The sequence below is a fragment of the Podarcis raffonei genome, chromosome 10 (genome assembly GCF_027172205.1).
Source record: "Podarcis raffonei isolate rPodRaf1 chromosome 10, rPodRaf1.pri, whole genome shotgun sequence".
Lineage (NCBI taxonomy): Eukaryota > Metazoa > Chordata > Lepidosauria > Squamata > Lacertidae > Podarcis > Podarcis raffonei.
In genome coordinates, this window is record NC_070611.1 from 70,647,865 (window position 1) to 70,653,864 (window position 6,000).

A 6,000-nucleotide genomic window follows, 5' to 3' on the forward strand; every position below is an offset into this window, starting at 1 on the left:
AAAATATCCCAGTTCTGCAAGTAAGTAACCCTGAAGGTCACTAGGTTTGGATATGGGTACAGTTGAAGATTTAGGTTAAGGATCCATCTGTCAGGGATTATTTAATTGTCCCTTCCAACTACGATTCTATGACTCTTTACATCACAGTGCCATGGAGGGCACCCAATCTAATGCAGATTCAACATCCCTCAGAACAGCTATAAAAATGGTTGGAGAAAACAGGCAAGGAATAAGGTGAAATGGACACATACACAGTCTATATCAGGGTTTTCCAAGCTTGGGTTTCCAGCTGTTTTGGGACTACAACTCCCATCATCCTGGACCACTGGTCCTGCTAGCTAGGGATGATGGGAGTTGTAGTCCAAAAACAGCCAGAGAACCAAGTCTGGGAAACCCTGGTCTATATAATCAGTATTGTCTACTCTGACTGCTGCAGCCTCTGAGGATCTCGGGGGCAAAGAGGTCTTTCCCAGCCCTGTCAGCTGAGTCACTCAGGAATGAGCCTCGGATAAAGTGCACGCTTTTTACAACTGAATTATAACTCCTCCGTTTCCAGACTCCGCTCTAGTCAAAAGCAAAATAAATCCAGCGTCAAAGCTTGCTGATTAGAATACCATCAAATGCCACTTAAAGTTCTTTGTTTCAGTGTATTGGAGACCAGGCCAACAGCCAAGAAAAAACTCAATATCCCTCACATGAGCCAGAAAACTAATTTCCCTTTCCACCTGAATTCTCTTTTTAACAGGGATTTGCCCCCCCCCCCTTTTGCCTTATCCTGGTTTCCATAGCAGACGATTTATGCTTACTGTAAAGGGGAGAGCGGCCAGGAAACTTGCCCAAAGTGTGTTTGGTGATTTACAAAGACATCTTTACACCATCCCAAAGAGCCCCTTGCCATTCCGTCTAATTTGGGTGACAAAAGCGTCTATCTTGCTCTTTGAAAGCAACGAGGATTCAACTAGACAGCCAAAGGAACTCGAAGATCTATCTTCCAGCAGCCCCCTCCTCTTTTCTCAAGCCCACCAAACAGGGCAAAAAAGATACCACAAAGGGAATTAAAGGGACCTTATAAACAGTCCAGCAGAGAGAGTGACTCGGAAACTATGCTACACCATTCTCAACTTGCACAACAGAATGTGCCTAAGAGCTGCATTCGATTTTGCAAAAATGAAAAATCACCCACCTTTCAAGCTTTGCCGCTCCAGAATTTAAAAGTGAAATTCTGACTTCCAAAATTTGGCATTCTTGCGATGGTGCGTCTCTTTCAGTTTGGCAAGCATTTAAAAAAAAATGAAACATATTAAGCGGTCAAATACTAAACACAGCTGTATTCCATGATCAAACACCATCTGACTAAATACCACGTAAAGGTAAAGGACCCCTGACCGTTAGGTCCAGTTGTGACTGACTCTGGGGTTGCAGCGCTCGTCTCGCTTTACTGGCCAAGGGAGCTGGCATACAGCTTCCGGGTCATGTGGCCAGCAGGACTAAGCCGCTTCTGGCGAACCAGAGCAGCGCACGGAAACGCAGTTTACCTTCCCACCAGAGTGGTACCTATTTATCTACTTGCACTTTGACGTGCTTTCGAACTGCTAGGTTGGCAGGAGCAGGGACCGAGCAACGGGAGCTCACCCTGTTGCGGGGATTCGAACCGCTGACCTTCTGATCGGCAAGTCCTAGGCTCTGTGGTTTAACCCACAGCGCCACCCGCGCTTAGTCTGACACTAATCACTACACAGGAGTTCACCCCGTTGCAAGGATTTGAACCACTGACCTTCCGATCAGTAAGCCCAAGAGGTTCAGTGGTTTAGACCACAGCGCCACCTGCGTCCCGTCAAAATAACACATATCCACTCCCAAATATCAAAAGTTGCAATCATGTACAGTGGTACCTCAGGTTACATATGCTTCAGGTTACAGACTCCGCTAACCCAGAAATAGTATTTCAGGTTAAGAACTTTGCTTCAGGATGAGAACAGAAATTGTGCTCCAGCGGTGCAGTGGCAGCAGGAGGCCCCATTAGCTAAAGTGGTGCTTCAGGTTAAGAACAGTTTCAGGTTAAGAACAGACCTCCGGAATGAATTAAGTACTTAACCAGAGGGACCACTGTATTATAGGATGCCATGTGCAGATACTGAATGTTCTGCGGTTCTACGGATACTGGGCAATCTGGTAAGACGCACATTTTCCAGACCAAGACAAAGAAGGGCATCCTCACCCAAAAAAATCCAAGCCAAGAGCAGGAAAGGGAAACAGATGGGGATGGCTGCCCCACACCCACCCTAGTGAACTACAACCCAGATTTTTAGTCATTTCCCCATCCTCTTTATTTGGCGAGACTCTCGCTAGTTTAAAGACATGCCTTAAATCAGAGCTTTCTAAACTTCTCATACTGGTGACACACTTTAGAGACATGCATCATTTCACAACACAGTAATTCAGTTTTACCAGCAAGCCGGAGGTTAAACTAACCCCTTTCCAGCCACGGGAGGAGCGCAGGGAGAATTTGCGAGACACATCTAGGCCTCAGCTACATTATAAAAATGTTATAAATGCGTTATAACACTATAACACCAGGTGGCAGTGTACACCTGACATTTTCCATTGTGAGCTTTAAAACGGTCCGTCCGTCCCCAGAGTATTTTCGGAGCGTTTTTTTATAGCTGTGTAGATGCAGCCCTACACATGCAGCCGACACACTAGCGTGTCGTGACACACAGTTTGGAAAGCTCTGCCTTAAATTGTTTGCGGATCAAGCAGAGTGTGGGAAGGGGTACATACCTTCAAGATGAAACCCAACTCGTGTCTTCCTTTAAAACCAGTTTCTAGGCTCCTCCAGACTATCAGTATTTTGCAGGAGCGATTCAAGGGGGCTTGTTGAGAAATGTAGGTTTGAGCAATTGATGTGTATTCAAGCACTCTGCCACTCTAACACAGGTAACTTCAATCTTTTCAGACCCAGGACCTACTTTTAACTGAAAATGCATTTGGGGACCAATTTCTTAATCTTTTACTATATATTTGCAGGGCGGTAGTGCTCCTGTTACGACCCGGCCATAGGCCACCCCCAGTGAGTCCGTACCCACAGCTGAAGGCCAGGCTTCTAGCGCAATAAATTAAATTTTTAAAAGGAAGTGGACTTTTTGCAGCTGGAAAAGTGATAATAAAACACACTGAGAAGAATAGAATGAACAATTGGGACAGGAAGATGAATAAACATCCCATAACCAAATCTGGATGAGCTCTCAATCAAGACCGAATATAGTCCAACCTCCACTAAATCTTTGCACCGGCAAATCTCGACGAATGCACAATAAACAAGTCTAGAGGAGTCCTCAAACATATCCAGGTAAAATTTATTTGGGGCGAGGAGGAGCAGGAAGTACACAAAATAAACTAAAGGAAGTCATCATAAAAAAACGTTCTTTGTTTAACCCTACAAGTTATCCCTATTTTCAGTAAGCAAGCAGGGAGCTGATATCTCCTCTAGCTTTCCTCTGTACAAACATTCGTCCAAGTCACCGATAACATTCTCAAATGTCTAGTAAAGCTTGTTTATTGCCAAAAACACTGGGGGAGTGTCCACCCTCCAATTTATTAATCTCCAAGTCCTTCACCCAGTGCCTCCACAATGAGATTTACGTGAGGCAGAGGTAGAACTCGCTAAAGAAACTTCTAAAATCCTAATTCCACTGGGGGAGAGGAACCTCTAGCAAAATAATAATGATGATGATAAAGAGACATACCCTTTGTCCTTGTGAGGCAGTTCCTAAATTGAGAGGCTACCTGGGGGCACTCACCTGTGCACCTGCTGGTGACAGTGACGCCCCAAAGGCTGGCGCCCCAAAGGTTAGGTGATCCTGTTTTCATTTTGAAGCCGCCAACACATCAGCCCTTGTGTCGGGTGAGCTAAAGAGGGCATTGCAGGCGATCACAGGAGGCTATTTCAGCTGCAAACACACATGTGGAGATGCATCTTTTGAGAACCGAAGCGATCCCCACATCCATGTATGGATTTCCAACGAGCCCTGGGTCCAAAAATGCATAGGAGGTGCTGCCCCCCTGGCACACCAGGATGCCAGAAACACAGGATGCTCATAGCACAGCATGCAAGAAAACGCACAGGGCTCCGTGGGATGTGGGAAGCAAAATGCAAATATGCGACCAAACATTTGATGCGCTAAGCATGGAAAAGACATCTTATCTAAAAGACAGCGTTCAAACTGACTTGCAAATACGTTTACCGATAAATATGCAGACACATAGTGAGGATGTTACCTGGGACGAGAGAAGCTTAACACAGAAAAATAAAAAAAAAATCTCGAAGAGAACCAGTGCAGAAGGATGGATCAGGTCGAGGCACAACCCAGACATTTAAAACTCTGAACAATTCAAGTTCCCGTTCGTTTCACGTAATTGCCTGTAACAGAGGGAGAAGCTTCACAGCATAATGCGACAGGCGTCACACTAAATGTTTCCGTCAACAATAGCTGCTTTTAGAATATAATTTAAGTTTCTTTTTGAACCGCAAAGGCTTCCCATTAGCATTCTGTCCCTCCAGGCCTGAGCCTCAATGCTGGCAGGGTTTCAAACTTTGAGTGAACAAACAAACAAACAAAAGCACCTGGGAAGTAGCTGCTACTTTATAACACAGGATTAGGCCCATCAAACCAAGTTAGTAGACCTGGTTCTGGCTGCCCCCTTGAAGGCCAGGCCTCCTTCTTGTGGGGAGGGCCTGCCCTGCTCCCATTGGGAGATATGGGGAGTAAGGCCACATCCGCACCACACCTTTAAAGCAGTATCATACCACTTTGAACAGTCATGGCTGCCCTACCCCTCAGCCAGAATCCTGGGAAGTGTAGTTTAAGAGCACAGTTACAAGGAAGCCCCTATTCCCCTCGGAGAACCAGAATTCCCAAAATGGCTTAACAAAATCCATCCCCTCTTCCCAGGGAACTCGGAATTGCAGGGGACTGGGGGCATAGCTGTCAACTTTTCCCTTTTCTTGTGAGGAATCCTATTCGGAATAAGGGGATTTCCCTTAAAAAATGGGAAACGTTGACAGCTATGACTGGGGTGGGTGGGTGGGTCCCTAACAACTCCCAGCACCATAACAAACCACAGTTCCCAAGTTTCCTTGAGGGAAGCCATGGCTGTCAAAGTGGCGCAAGTTTGTTCTAGATGCATGGTATGGATGTAAACTGCTACTCTAACACTGGATTGGGCCTCCACAGCTTCGCTTTTGCCCAAGATCAGTCTTCTGAGCACATTCATGCTGCAAACTGTTACAAAGGGTTCTGAGAAATGTAGTTTTGAGGGGATGTTCTGCATTAAAGTCTGACTAACCCAGGGAGGGCTAATATTGCAGCTTTCCAGATGTTCAGTCCCAGCCTGGGCTGTAGTCTGGCAACATCTGGTGGTCCGGCAAGTTCCCCACTCTTGTGCAAGCCCTCTTTGCTTGTTAAAACAAGCTGGATAACCATTTCTTTTTAAAAAGCCATTTTTAAAATGGCAGTAAATGTGCATTTTCCCACATTCCAAGCTTATCACACATCTCTGGCTGCCCCCCTGAGGAGGGCCTTGTTGTTCAAAACTTTATGGTGTCCAGTTACCCTGCAAGGCAAACTCGTCCCGGCAAGCGTTTGGGTAAACCATGGTTTGACGCTGCATGAATGAAACCTCAGGCTTGTATATTCCCTCTTTCCCACATGGGCTAAGATTTTCTTCCTGCTTTCTTTTTTTTAAAAAAATGCAGGGGAGCTGCAGCAAAACGTCAGGTACTTGAAATAATATTTATTCCAGGCCTGACATGTTTCAGAACAAAACCTTCCCTTTTAGGCAAGGGAATATACAAATATAGCAAACAAGATGGATAGGAAACGAGACAGCGAAGTACAATTCAAAGTCTGCATTCCAAAGTCTGGGGCTAATAAATAGGAAACAAAATCATCAAGCTGTTTTGTAAAAAAAAAAAAGTTTTTACAAAGAGAAAGAACTTTG